Source organism: Dasypus novemcinctus, chromosome 31, assembly GCF_030445035.2.
Source record: "Dasypus novemcinctus isolate mDasNov1 chromosome 31, mDasNov1.1.hap2, whole genome shotgun sequence".
NCBI lineage: Eukaryota > Metazoa > Chordata > Mammalia > Cingulata > Dasypodidae > Dasypus > Dasypus novemcinctus.
In genome coordinates, this window is record NC_080703.1 from 16,413,792 (window position 1) to 16,429,445 (window position 15,654).

The following is a 15,654-nucleotide window of genomic DNA, read 5'->3' on the forward strand; positions in this document are numbered from 1 at the left end:
ACCACAAACTGCTATAGGGTAAGCTTGGGCCTGAAGCCCTGGGGCCTGGAGCCAGAGCACCCCTATAGCCATTGTGGCAGCTGGCGCCCCTGAGAGGAACCCTGTGTTTGGAGGCATTAATGCCCCTACTAGCTGCTTGACACCCAGGGGCCTGCCCCAGCAGGGTCCCCTTACTTCTTCTGGTGGAGGCCCAGCACCTCTCAGAGCCATACTGGATTTACATGCACATCCATCCCAACCTTTATTCCCACCAACCCACCAGGAGCAGCCTTGTCTTCAGGGTTCTGTCATCACGAGGCTGGGCTTTGCATGAGACAGAAATGTAGGCCCTCAGCCCATTCACTTCTCTCCAGGTGGGGCTCCACCATCTCAGGGTCTAAAAGGAGAATGCTGGTGTGAGGAGTGGAACCTCAAGCAGCCTTAGGAAGCAGATGGGGCTCAAGCAACTGGGCTCCCATCTACCACACAGGAGGTCCAGGGTTTGATGCCCAGGGCCCCCTGGTGAAGGCAAATTGGCCCATGTGGCAAGCTGGCACATGTGGAGTGCTGCCCCACACAGGGGAGCTGCACCATGCAGGAGTGCTGGCCCACATGGAGAGCTGGCGCAGCAAGACGATGCAACAAAAAGAGATATAGAGGAGATACAATAAGAGATAAAGCAAATCCGGGAGCTGAGGTGGCACAAGAAAATGATCAACCCTCTCACACTCTGGAAGGTCCCAGAATTGGTTCCCAGAGCTGCCTAATGAGAATATAAGCAGACACAGAAGGACACACAACAAATGGACACAGAGAGCAAAAATGGAGGGGGGGCAGAAATAAATAAAATTAAAAATAAAAAAAAGCCTTGCCCACAGGCTGGATCTGAGGTTGCCAAGTTTAAATGTGTCACACAAATCAACCCCTGTTCTCTTCACTTCTAGAGCCAGCTGGAGCCCCAAAGATAAAGGTTTCCATTTCCTCTGCATTCCCTGCAGGTTTGTTCCTGAAGTTGGGGGTTTCGGTTGTCATCTAGTAGGATCCCAGCAGCCAGATTACTCAGGCAGGAGAGGAGGCCTTGGCCTGTCTGCTCCAGACATGGAGCTGGCTGAGCCCACTGCTGCCACAGGTGCCTCCTGCCCTGCCCATCTTCCTTGTCAGGCTTCCAGATGTTTTATAAATAAAACCTGATTCTTTTTCTTTTCCATAATATATCTCTGATCTGTAAATCAACTACAGAGAAGCCATTGACTTGCACAATTGGAGAGGGATGAAGCCAGGCTTAACTCTTTAAAGTTTCTGATGTCCCAGGTAACGGGGTGGGGAAAGCAGCAAAATAAATGAAACCTGAGTATGAAGCCTGACACATAAATATTAAAAATGTGTTTGGACTTTAAGGTCTGGGAGTCCAATATATAGTGGATCCAAGGAAAGGATAGATGGGGTGCCCAGGGTAAAAATGACCTGGGGAAGGGAATGGTAGATGGGGAGCAGAAGGTGAAGAGGCCCCTTCTCCTCCCCTGAAGAGGGGGAGACACAGGTGGAGGCCCAAGACAGTAGGCCCAGGGAAGGGGACTCTGACTATGGAACGGGCTGCATCATCACTTGTACATACAATAAAACACAAGTGATACACCCAGTGTTTTGAAGCTGGTGATTTTTTTGCTTTTAATTAAGGTTTAGACAAATCACAGCTCACCTAGAGAGTGTGGGGGCCTGGCATCAAGGCACTAGGACCAGAGTGAACAAGAGATGAAAATTCACCTCTGCTCTGTAAACAGTGAAATGCATATGCCTAAGATATGAAATATTCTTGGACAATTTGCCTTAAAAAAAAAAAAAAGCATAGGACCGGACAACCAGCAAGATGGTGGCAGAGTGAGGAGCTCTTAGAGTCAGCTCCTGCTACAGGACAGTTAGTAAACACCCTGAGCTATCTGGAGCTAGCTAAGTACCTGTTTAGGGGCCCCAGGGAACCAGAAGAGCATCCTGCAACATCCTGAAGGAATGGAAGGAGGAGTCTGCCCATGTACAGAGAAGACTTTTAAGTAGAGCACATTACGCCCCGGAGGCCGGTGCCCATCCTCCACTGGTGGCACAACGTACCTCAGGAGCTATTCCATGATTGGAATTGAAAGCTACACATCCCAAAAATGGGGAGGGAAAAGGTAGTTGGGCATCAACTTCAGCTACTGATGAGTAAATTCAGAGGGCTACAGTATATAATCCTAAGAACAGCTAAAGTTTGAACCTGACTAAGTCAGAAAGAGGCTGGGGGCTGCCATCAAGGGGAAGCAGGACAGAATAAAAATCCCAGGGCTAGTAGGGACCAGCCCCTTTCCATCCAGATCAGACTGCAGCTCTAGCATAGGACCCAGCCTCATCTCCAGCAGGGAGGAAGTTGGGAGACCTGCATTAGCCTCTTCGGAAATTACCAGCCAAGTTGCAGACACCACTGAATATCCTACTATAGCAGCACAAGCCACCCCAAGAGCTATCCTGTGGCTGGAAATGGAAGCTCCATTTTCCCAAAAACAGGGGAGGAAGAGATGGTTGGCCACTGATTTCAGCTACTCATTAGTAAATTCAGCTTGTTAGAGTCTAACCCTAAGAACAGCTAAAGTATGAACCTGTCCAAGTCAGAAAGAGACTGGTGGCCACCATTTTAACTCTGCCCCCAGCAGGGGAAGCCAGCTGACCAAAAATCATGGTGACCATAGGGACCAGTTTCTTTCATCCAGATCAGGCAGCAGTCCTATCCTAGGCTTTAGCCCCACCTCTCGCAGGGAGGAACCTAGTGGGTCCTGCACCAGCCTATACAGGTAACTGGAGGAACCTTTAGCTGACACGGACTGAATAATCAGAAGTCTACCAGGACAACTGTGGCCATCTTGGACCTGCAATGCATAGATTGCTGCCCACGCCTGCAGCTCCATCCCTGACCCAGGCAGGATTGAAAGGGGTGTGAAGCTTCATCAATCTCTCTGGGCAACTATGGTCTAGGTCTGCATGTCTTGAATTATTCCACACAGCTGTGATTCTGTCCCTACCCCTGGCAAAGGAGAAAGTTGAAAGAAGCTTCATCAGTCCCTGAGTAATGAGAGCAGCTTAAGCCTCCACAGCTTAGAGAACCAATGACATCCTTGGCTCCTACTGCACAACCAGCAAAGGAGAAAAGGCAGAAAGCCATAAACTAAAGAGAAAAACTACACCCAGAATAAATACTTTACTACTCTGGATGCCAAGACACCAACAAAAATTATAATCCACACCAAGAAATAGGAAGATATGACCCAGTTAAAGGAACAAGATAACCCACCAGATCACAGAAAGGAGTTGAGACAACTAATTATAGAAGTTCAAACAAATCTCATTAATAAATCCACTGAGATGGCTAAAGAGATTAAGGATATTAAGAAGACATTGAAGGAGAACAAAGAAGAATTTGAAAGCATACATAGCAACTTAGCAGATCTCAGAATGAAAGGTGCAATAAATGAAATTTAAAAACACTAGAATCATATAATAGCAGATTTGAGAAGGCAGAAGAAAGGAAGGATTGGTGAGCTGGAAGAAATGGCCTCTGAAAGTGAACATACAAAAGAACAGATAAAGAATGGAAAAAAATGAACAAGGAATCAGGAAACTAAATGACAGGAAAAGATGTGCAAACATACATGTCATGGGTGACCCAGAAGAGAAGAGAAGGGAAAAGGAATATTTGAAGAAATAATGGTAGAAAATTTCCCAACCCTATTGAAGGACATAGATATCCATGTCCAAGAAGCACAATGTACTCCCATCCAAAAAAATTCTGAATAAATCAACTCTGAGACACATACTAACCAGAATATCAGATGCCAAAGACAAAGAGAATTCTGAAAACAACAAGAGAAAAGCAATGCATAATATCAGGGATACCCAATAAGATTAAGGGCTGATTTCTCTTCAGAAACCAGGAAGGCAATAAGACAGTGGCCTGATATATTTAAGATACTACAAGAGAAAAACTTCCAGCCAAGGATCTTATATCCAGCAAGACTGTCTTTCAAAACTGAGGGTGAAATTAGAATATTCACAGGCAAAGAGAAACTGAGAGAATTTCTGACTAAGAGGCAAGATTTTCAGGAAATACTAAAGGGTGTGCTAGACCCTGACAAGAAAAGACAGGAGAGAGAGGCCTGGAAGAGAATCTAGAAATGAAGAATATATCAATAAAAGTAAAAGTGGAAAAGAATGGTGAAAATAAAATATGGCAGATAAAACTCAGTCAAGAATAAACTTAACCAATGATGTAAGGTACTTGTATTCATAAAACTGCAACTCAATGTTAAAAAAAAATTTTTTTAAGTTCTAAATAACTGGAAGACTATTCCATGCTCATGCATTGGAAGACTAAATAACATTAAGATGTCAATTCTACTCAAATTGATATACAGATTCAATGCAAGTCTGATGAAAATTCTACCAGAATTTTTTTTTAATTGAAAACACAATTATAAAATTTATTTGGAAGGGTAAGGGATCCTGAATAGCCAGAAACATCTTAAAAAGGAAAAGTGAACTCTCACCTCCAGACTTTAAATCATATTTCCTAGGTATAGTGGTTTAAAAAAAGCATGGTACTGCCATAAAGACAGACACATAGATCAATGGAATCAATTTGATGGTCCCGAAACAGACCCTCACAGGTATGGTCAAGCCATTTTTGACTAGCCTGTCAAACCTACACAGCTCAGGCACAATAGTCCATTCAACAAATAGTGCTGAAAGAAATGGATATCCATAGCCAAAAGAAGGAAAGAGGACCCCTATCTCACACCTTATCCAAAAATTAACTCAAAATGGGCAAAAACTTAAAAATAAAAGCAAGAACCATAAAACTTCTAAAGAAATTGTAGGAAAGTATCTTCAAGACTTGGTGGTACGTGGTGGATTCTTAAAGAAGATAAGAGGAGGACTGAGATGAACTACTGATGGTTAATGTATGTAGAAGTTTTAATTAGTTTTGCTGTAAAAGTGTGGAAATGTATAGAGTAGATGGTAACATATAGTGAGTAAAACTAGTTAATAATTGGGGATGTGGCTGAAAATGGTATTCTAGATATGAAATGCCAAGTGACAAAATGCTAAAGAATAATCTAGGAACTGAATAGCACAGTAAACCAAGAGGTGTATGAGAATTGTGTTTGATGGTATGGATGCAAGAGTGTCTTTGTTAGCTAAAGCAAATGTACATCACTACTGTAAGATGGTGGGAATGTGAAGAAGCATGGGAAAAATACAACTGGAAGGTGCGGTCACCCCTCGGGCTGAAGTGTGCTTTGCTGGTCTGGCGGGGGAGCAGCCGCGGCAGGCCAAGCCGCTGCCCCCATAATAGGGTGGCTGGTCGGACTCACCGCAACCCCCGAAGGGAGCTCGGCATGGGCGCAGAGTGTCCTCGGGTCTCCCCTTCTCGGCAGCCATGCTTCCGCGGCCACCCCTCCTCCCGGGTAGCGCCGCACGATGCCTTCTTTCTCCCTGCGCAGGCGCAGGGCGGAAAATTCCAGTCTGCCCTTTCCCCCTCCCCCGACAGCAGCAACAGCCAGGCGTGGGTGGAAAAATCCAGTCTGCCCTTTCCCCTCCCCCAACAGCAGCAATAGCCAGGCGTGGGCGGAAAAATCCAGTCTGCCTTTTCCCCTCCCCCGACAGCAGCAACAGCCAGGCGTGGGTGGAAAAATCCAGTCTGCCCTCCACCCCAGCAACAGCAGCCACCAATCCCTAAACCCTGCCCCTTCCCCCAGCAACAGTGACAGCCAATCCCTAACCACCACCCCTCCCCGTCCAGCACCGCCACTGACCTTTCGCCGGCAACCAATCAGAACAGGGCGTGGCTTTGACCAATCAGCCTTCCCCAGCCCCTATAAAACTGTTGCCTCTCCCTCAATAAAGTGGACTTGCGTGTTTACCTTGTCTCCACGGTAGTTTTTCTGCCGTGCGCCCTCCAGTCCTGAGAGCCCCCGACAAGGGCCTGGCCTCCCTTGTCCCAGTTCGTCACCTGCTTCTCCGGGCGACCCCTTCGTCGCCGGCTTCTCCGGGCGACCCCTTCATCGCCGGCTTTGCTGGGCGACCCCGTCAGCCGAACCGCGCAACCCCTTGTGAGACCGATCCCTCGTCTGCTGCCGGACCGACCCCTCGTCCCAAGTGGGACCGACCCCTCGTCCCAAGCGGGACCGACCCCTTGTCCAGAGCTGGACCGACCCCTCGTCCGCAGCCAGACCCCACCTCTACCGACCGAGCAAGCCATCGCAGTTGGCGCCCAACGTGGGGCAAGGCAACCCCACCACAGCCTCACTCCATAACCTGGCGGCCCCCCCCTCCTCTCTTCTCACCGTGGGACTTCTCTCGTGCAACATTGCTGCTACCTGAGCCTTGGCTACCTCATATGATCCACGGCGGTCTGGGAGAATCGCTGGATGGCTTTCTCCTTCCATGTCAGGGGCTTATACTGACCCGCTATGATTAAGAGGAGCCTTGGATTTCCTGGAGCGCGCGCTTGCACGTCTGAAGTAATCCTACCACAGCCCTACCCCCTCCTCTCTTCTCACCTTGGGACTTCTCTCGTGCAACATTGCTGCTACCTGAGCCTTGGCTACCTCATATGATCCACGGCGGTCTGGGAGAATCGCTGGATGGCTTTCTCCTTCCATGTCGGGGGCTTATACCGACCCGCTATGATTAAGAGGAGCCTTGGATTTCTCAGGAGCACGCGCTTGCACGTCTGAAGTAACCCTACCATAGCCCTACGCTCTCCTCTCTTCTCACCCCTATCTTTTCGCTCTGCATTGCTGCTCCTGAACCTTGGCGACCTCATACGATCCACGGCGGTCTGGGAGAATCGCTGGATGGCTTTCTCCTTCCATGTCGGGGGCTTATACCGACCCGCTATGATTAAGAGGCGCCAATAAAACTCTCAGGAGCGCGTGCCTGAGCACCTCCACCCCTGCCTTCACCTCTGCCTCCTCCCCTCCATGCTTGCTCCCCTTTGCCTTGCTCCACTGCTCGTCGTTGCGCCCTCCCCTCATCGGGGCCTTCTCTTGGCCCGCGACCACCATCGGAGCCCCACCGGCTCCGACCCCTCGTCTCACCGCGCACCTCGGCTCCCATCGCCGTGCTCTCAAGGTAAGGGCCCCTTTTCTTATTGGCTCCAAAAGGCCATTAGCAATGGGTAACATCTATCTGCTAAGCAAGCCCCACAAGTTCGGGCTCTTGCCGGTCTCCTAGACACTCACCGGTGTAAGATCTCTTTCAAACAGTTTCAAGTATATTGGGACCTTCTTCTCCCCTTTAATCCGTGGCTTACCACGTGTCAGCTTTGGGACCTGGACACCTATACTCGCCTTATAGATAGGGTCACTTTTGCTGTGGAGCAGGAAGGTAAAAGATTCCCTCCTGGCTTATTACAGGCAACATGAAGTCCAGAAGAAATCTTAAAGGGTATAATCTATGATATGCTATATAAAAAAGGATTTAAAAGCAGCTATACCAAGAAAGTAAGAATTATGAGTCAACTGTAAATAAATTATATATTTCTGTTAATGTGTTGTAATTGTTCTGTGTTTGTCTGTCTGTTCGTTCAATGTCAAAGTATATTGTGATACCTCCGGATGGTAAATATAAATTACTAGAAATCTTTAAAAGAGCTCTATTCAAATGGCCAAAAATTAAATAAGTGCTTATATTAATACTTAAGTTTATTATATTAATACATAAGTTTAAATGTTAATAAGATATATACAATTAAAAAAATTGTAAGTCTTAATTAACAAAATTAACTGTACGTCTTCATAAAAAGTTGTTCTTGCCTAGATTAAAATGAATAACTTATTTTTCTTCACAGGATAATATAAAGAATGTAAAACTTATATGAATATTAAAAAGGTTAAAAGTTTGTAAAAATGCTAACGGAAATGTAATAAGTTTTGCAAAAAGATGTATTTTGTCCTAAAGTAGGATGGCTAATTTTTCATAAACTCTTGAAATTTAATTTGCATGCGGCAAGTGTAAAAGGTATTGTGATAACTTTACGTAAGGGAATGTGTTCTGTAAAGATAAAATTTATCTTCAATAGTCTATATGGTTATAAATAATAATAAAAGGTTTAATAAAGCATTGTTTACATTAAGGTATTAAATAGCTAATTCCAAAAGGTCATTCTTAAATATATATATATAAAACTGAATTGATGATAATAATAATAAAAGGTAATTTTATAACAGGAAAGATTAACAGCAACCAAGCTCCCCTCCCAACTTGCTTTTAGGAAACGGTTTCTAATATTGCATGCTACTAGGTATTTAAAGAAAAGTTATTCTTAAGGAAACAGAAGATGATTTTGTCTTTGCAGCCATTGTCTATTTAGCAACACCCCTCGCTATCGGCCTAGCCACTGTTGCGCTGGACGATTGGAACCTTAAACAAAGACTCCTCCTCACTGTCATCTTCCTATCTATCGTTACTATATTTACTGCCCTCATTCTCCTTCGTTTATAAAGCAGTCTCCTACAAACCACAAAGCTTCTGTCTTAAACATACCATTCTCAACCCTATCCTCTAAATGATCTTCTCACTTCCCCCACAGCCTTTAATACTTTATTTCTTCCTCATAACCTTTGCTTTTTTGATAATATTTTCCGCCATCTGTCTAGCCGCTACCACCCCAGAAGATTGTAACCACGGCCCCCCATGCCGCCATCGCTCTCAAGCAGCTCCAGCCCCGCTAAACGGCCCGCAACCCGCTTTCCCCGGCCCGCGGCCTGCTTTCTAGCATCTAATAATGTTTCTGCTTTTGCCTCCCCATACTTCTGTGGAGCTTCCTCCTGTCTTGACCTCACTCCTCTTCTCAGCCATCCAAAGCATCCTTTCTCGTCCCCCGCCCCCCTCCTTTTTTTGCTTGAACCCCCATTGCGTTGCAGATTGGGCCGCCCCATGTCAGCACGCCCCGTTAACATCGGCCTCTCTCGCGCCCGTGGAGACTTTGGCCTTCTTATTGTCCTCGCCTACGTGTCCACCACTCCCGACGCTGCCGCCACCACCATCGTGCCCTGACGCGACTTGTCCTCACCGCTGCGATCCTCCAGACCATCACACAGTCTGCCTCTACCGCTCTTCGCCACCAAGAAGAGATCAACTACCTGTAACGCGCTGTCATTCGGGACTTTTAACAGCAGATAGACCTTATAGCCGCTGAGATCCACAAGAATTGGACATTGGCCACCCTTGCTTGCAATGGCAAGATACCGCCCCCCAAATTGTACATTTATATCCCCAGCATACTCACCTCCCTCTTCAGCCCCACTTCCCTCATTGCTTCCTGCCTCTTGGGCCTCGGCAATTTGCTACTGCTGCCATCCTGGCCTTTATTTGAAAAGAAGGGGGAAATGCGGTCACCCCTCGGGCTGAAGTGTGCTTTGCTGGTCTGGCGGGGGAGCAGCCGCGGCAGGCCAAGCCACTGCCCCCATAATAGGGTGGCTGGTCGGACTCACCGCAACCCCCGAAGGGAGCTCGGCATGGGCGCAGAGTGTCCTCGGGTCTCCCCTTCTCGGCAGCCATGCTTCCGCGGCCGCCCCTCCTCCCGGGTAGCGCCGCACGATGCCTTCTTTCTCCCTGCACAGGCGCAGGGCGGAAAATTCCAGTCTGCCCTTTCCCCCTCCCCCGACAGCAGCAACAGCCAGGCGTGGGTGGAAAAATCCAGTCTGCCCTTTCCCCTCCCCCGACAGCAGCAACAGCCAGGCGTGGGCGGAAAAATCCAGTCTGCCTTTTCCCCTCCCCCGACAGCAGCAACAGCCAGGCGTGGGTGGAAAAATCCAGTCTGCCCTCCACCCCAGCAACAGCAGCCACCAATCCCTAAACCCTGCCCCTTCCCCCAGCAACAGCGACAGCCAATCCCTAACCACCACCCCTCCCCGTCCAGCACCGCCCACTGACCTTTCGCCGGCAACCAATCAGAACAGGGCGTGGCTTTGACCAATCAGCCTTCCCCAGCCCCTATAAAACTGTTGCCTCTCCCTCAATAAAGTGGACTTGCGTGTTTACCTTGTCTCCGCGGTAGTTTTTCTGCCGTGCGCCCTCCTGTCCTGAGAGCCCCCGACAAGGGCCTGGCCTCCCTTGTCCCCAGTTCGTCGCCTGCTTCTCCGGGCAACCCCTTAGTCGCCGGCTTCTCCGGGCGACCCCTTCGTCGCCGGCTTTGCCGGGCAACCCCGTCAGCCGAACCATGCAACCCCTTGTGAGACCAATCCCTCGTCTGCTGCCGGACCGACCCCTCGTCCCAAGTGGGACCGACCCCTCGTCCCAAGTGGGACCGACCCCTTGTCCAGAGCTGGACTGACCCCTCGTCCGCAGCCAGACCCCAGCTCTACCGACCGAGCAAGCCGTCACAGGAAGGAGCTATGGACTCTTGTTAGCATTGATGATATAATATTCTTGCTTCTATGCCAAAGATGTACTGTGTTGATAATGGGGCAGTATGGAAAATGTGTGCCAAATGTACACTATGGTCATGGTAACAATCAGATGATATTATCTGGTCTGTAACAAATGTTCAGATAGAGGGGTGTTGTTTGGGAATTCTGTACATGTGCATGATTGTTTTGTAAGTTTACAACTTCTGCCATAAAAATATACTTAAAAAATAATAATAGGGTGGGTTGCAGGAAAAATACACCAAATGTAAGATAAGGACAATAAGATTTTGACAAAAATCTTTCATAATTTGTAAGAAACATCTCACAAAAATGCAAGGTGTTGGTGGTGGTATATGGGACCCCTGCATGATGGTATACATGTTTGCTTTCTAAGTTCAGAATTTTTACCATACTTATTATGAATGATCATATATAAATGATATAAAGATAATAATAGGGTGGGTTGGGGGAAAATATTTTGGTTAGTAGTAATATTGTGACAATGCTCTTTAATCATTAGTTAAAAATGTTTAACAACAATTCAAGGTATTGGTGGTAGGGTGAGGTATGAGAGTCCTATATGATGCTATATATGTTTGTTTTGTAAATTCACAACTATTATTATACACTTATTGTTTATGTATGTGTATGTATGAGTGGTATGCTTTAATAAATTTAAAAAAATTTTTTTTTAAATCATGGGACCCACTGAGTCCATCACTCTCCTTTCTGGGTAACAGCAGTGGAAGGAGACTATCTGGGGAGTCAGGCAAGCTAAAATTAGATTTCAATTATAAAACAAAGTAAAAATTAGGTATTTTTTTAAATCACCATTTTACAGATGAGGGATAGGTACAAAGATCTCAAAGTACTTCTCCTGAAGTGACCCACCAAGTACATGTCAGGATGTAAGTACAGGGAAGTCTGACTTTAGGCTAAACCACTGTGGAAATGACTTCACAAGAGTCACAATTCCATCCAAATTGGGCTGCCCTCAAAGCCCATGGTTGAGCTTCAACTACATCCAAGGGCTGCAAATATTATGGTCTGAAACCACCTCCCCAGCCAGGAGAGACATCATAGAGATGGTGGAAAGAGCCACTGTCTCCACTTTTTATACTCTATTAAATAAACAGTGAGTGCATGGTGACAGTTTAGGTGACCCTGTGCTAGGCACAGGGCAAGGAGAGATTAATTAAACCTTATGGGAGTGACTTACAGTCCAGGAAACAAGAGTTAAAGAATCAGCAAATACAACTTGAAGAAGAGTGGTCAGTGGTAGGATAACAGAGCAGGTAAGAAAGATGCTGTGAGTTGATGAAGTTCAACCTGCTGCCCACATAGGATGTCTAAGGCTTGGTTCCTGGTGCCTCCTAAAAACAAACAAGGAAAGAAATGAATAAACCAACTCAAAGGAGCCTATGTGGCTCAGTGGTTCAGTGCCATCTTCCCACATACAAGGTCCCAGGTTCAATGCCCAGTCCTGGTACCTCAAAAAAAAAAAAGTTACCAAAGTCAGAAAAGACAAGACTGGAGCTGGGGATCAAAAGAGGAGGAGAAAGCAGCCAAGTGGCGAGGGGTTATTTCCACATCAAGGAAATAGTTAGTGACAAGTGGAGAAGGAAGACAGAGCTTGATCACTGCATGACCTCCAAGGGAGGTGGGCATGGCAAATAAGCCCATTAAAATTGGGCAAAGTATTTAAATAGACATTTCTACAAAGAAGATATACAAATGGTAAATAAGTATATGAAAATGTGCTCAAGTCCACTAGCCATTAGGGAAAGGCACATCAAAAGCATGATGAGCTATCCTTCACACCCATTCTAAAGGCTATTATTTTTTTAATTGGAAATAGCAAGTACTGGTAAGGATGCATATAAATAGGAAACCTTGTACACTGTTGGTAGGAATATAAAATAATGCACTGGCTGTGGAAAACAGCTTGGCAGTAACTCAAAATTAACCTAAAATTACCATATGAACTGGCAATCCCACTTCTGCATATATATCCAAAAGGATTGAAAGCAAGGACTCAGACAGGTATTTGTATGCCAATGTTCAGAGCACAATAAAGAAAATGTGGAAGTCAAATAACTACCAGAAGATGAATAAACAAAATGTGGTAAATACATATGATGGAATATTATTCAGCTGTAAGAAAGAATGAAGTCCTGATACATGCATCAACATGGATGAACCATCAGGACATTAAGTTTGGTAAAATAAACCAGACACAAAAGGACAAATATTGTATGACCTCACTGATATGAACTAAGGATAAGAACCAAACTCACAGAATTAGAATCTAGAATATGTTACCAAGGGATAGAATGGGGGTAGAGAATGGAGCGCTGATATTTAAATTGTGCAGAATTTCTGTTTAGGTTGATTGTAAATGTTTGGGAATGGATAGTGGTGATGGCAGGACGTTACTGTGAATTATATGTTTGTGAATGTGGTTGAGAGAATTTGTTTACGATCTTGTACATTAGTAGGAGGAAAGCTAGAAGCCTAAAGATGGGATTGTTTAACTAAGTGAAAACTGTTATGGATGATGGACTGAGGTTAATAGTACAAATATAAGATTGTTCTTTCATGAATTACAACAAATGTATGGCACTATTAAACATGGTTAATAACAGGAAGGTAGATGGAAAAAATACACCTAATGTAAATTAAGGATTATAGTTATCAGTAATACATTATATTCATTCATCAATCCTCACAAAGCTGACACACTAATGCAGAGTCAACAATAGAGGTATACACAGGAACATTAATTTTTTACATGAATTTTCTGTAAACATACAACTTCCCTCATTTAAAAAAAATTGCAGTAATTTTAAAAAGCATTAAGCTAAGTGAAAGAAACTAGACACAAAGTACCACATATTCTATGATTTCATTAATATATACATAAAGATAAGTCTATAGAGATGGAATGAAATTAGTGGTTATGTAGGGCTGGGGAATGGCAGAGGGACTGGGAGGTGACTTCTAAGGAGTATAGGGCTTTCCTTCTAGGAGAGATGAAAATGTCCTAAACTTGATTGTGGTGAGGAATGCACACATTCGTAATTATACTAAAGTACACTTTGGATAGATTATATGGTATGTAACTATATCTCAAAAAAACTGCTTTTAAAATTTGGGGCACACATTGTGGAGGTTCTTGTAGTCCAGTGTAATACTCTTGCTTTTTACTGTAAGCTGGGAATGCATGGGGGTTTCAGTAAAGAAAAACAAGGGCCAAGACTTGCCTGAGGTTTTAACAGGATCATTCTGGCTGCTAGGTAAGAATGGACCACAGTGGCAAGCAGGTCAAAGGCAGACCAGTTAGGGAGCTACCACAATAGTCCAGGCAAGTGATATGGTGGATTAGACAGAGCAGCAGCAGTTAGGGAAACCAGGTGGTTGGGTTTTACACATATTTGAAGTAGCTGTTGCTGGATTACTGTGGGGTAAGAAAGTGACACAGTCCCAACTCCAAAAGACAGAGGAATGAACAAACAGGAGGAATGCAACTATGCATGAAAGTAGACTATTATTATTCTAATAATGTAAGAACTTGTAACATTGATATAAATAAAGGCAGTGGACACAGAGGTTCTGAGGAGAGGGAGAGGGAAGAATAGGTATAATGCGGGGCATTTTTCAAACACTGGAATAATTTTGCATACTGCAATAACAGAGACAAGTCATTATACATTTTCTCAAAACATATAAAAATGTGCTGTGCAAAGTGTGAAACATCATGCAAACTATAGACCATGCTTAACAGCAATGCTTCAATATGTGCTCATCCCATGAAACAAATGGACCACACTAATGAAGGATGATGTTCATGGGGAAAACTGTGTTAGGGGGAGGGAGTAGGGTATATGGGATTCCACTATACTTTTGATGGAATATCTATGGCATCTAAAGCACCTTTAAAAATAAAGAAAACAAAATGCTTTTAAAAATTGTGACATTTAAGCAGAGGTATCAATGGAGTTGTGATGTTAGGCAAGAGAAAGACTGGGGTATCATCAAAACTATTTGATATTTGAAAACATGGAAACAGATTCTGAAGAGAGGGTGCACTGAATGAAATCCATAAAAAATAAAAATGATACACGGCTCTTCACCAAAATTTTAAAACTACAGATCTGCAAAAAAGAAACTATAAAGGCAAACTACAGACAGGGACTAATATTTGCAAACTTAACTATGACAAGGAAAGAACACATACCTAGACTATCTGAAACTGATATCTGGATAGGTATCTACAATATTGGGAGCGGCTATGGCTCAAGCAGTTGAGCACTTGCTTCCCACAAGAGAGGTTCTGGGTTCAGATCTAAGTACTTGCTAAAATAAACAAAAACAAAAAACAAGCAAACAAAAAAATTTTAGGGGATCCCATGTGGCTTGGTAGTAGAGCACTGGCTTCCCACTTATAAGGTCATGGGTTCAACCTCTGGGCTTAATACCAAGAAAAAAAAAAACAAAAAAACCACACAGGTATTCTAGAATAAATTAAAAGAATTTCCAAAATTCTCAAAATTCAACCATGAAAAAACAATCCAGGGTGTCACAGGGTGACAACTGCTACCGGTTTTCACCAGACTGAGGTGTCCCTCAGGCTGGTGGGCTCAAACTAGTTGGCCCCGGGGGAGTTGAGGATGGATACGGAGACTATGCACACTCCAGAGACAGGGTTCTGGACCAAGTCTAACTTTATAACATAGAAACAGCTATTTATAGTTCAGGGCAATAGGGAAGGGGGGCTAGGTGGTATTAGATTGGCAGGGGTGAATATATGCCCAAACAAGGAGAGGGGTAAGCTATGGGGGACGGTTAGGTTGATCATGTAGTCTGAGCTTTTTCATGCCATACTGCCTGATTGGTGGGTATCAAACAAAGGGAAAAGGGCTCAGAGAGGAGGAAGAAGACATGGTGTAGCTGGACAGGGCCTGGTTGCCATTCTGTCTGACCTTGTGGTCAGTGGTTATTTTGTTTAGCTGTGTGGTTGCCTTAGAGACAGCGTATTGGCAACTGATAAGCTATGCCTTGTCGGCTGTGCACAGGGTGCTCTTGGGCGCTTTTATTTCTCCTACACCAGGGAAGTGGCTGTGGCCCATCTCCAGGGCCTCCTTGTGAAGGCAGGCTCACCCACAGGCTGCCGATTGCTGCCTGGCCCGCACATGCTGCAGAGAGCCGATTCAGCAAGGTGACACAACAAAGG

At 45.0% G+C, this 15,654-nt stretch overlaps 1 long non-coding RNA gene across 1 annotated transcript in view; it reads right to left on the minus strand.

Moving 5' to 3' along the window:
* Positions 1 to 300: 300 nt before the first annotated feature.
* Positions 301 to 15,654, minus strand: part of LOC131277006 (uncharacterized) — a 29,952-nt gene continuing 14,598 nt past the window's right edge. Inside the window, exon 3 of the long non-coding RNA XR_009184204.1 lies at positions 301 to 376. This is a non-coding gene — a long non-coding RNA (uncharacterized lncRNA). The remainder of the gene's footprint in view (positions 377 to 15,654) is intronic.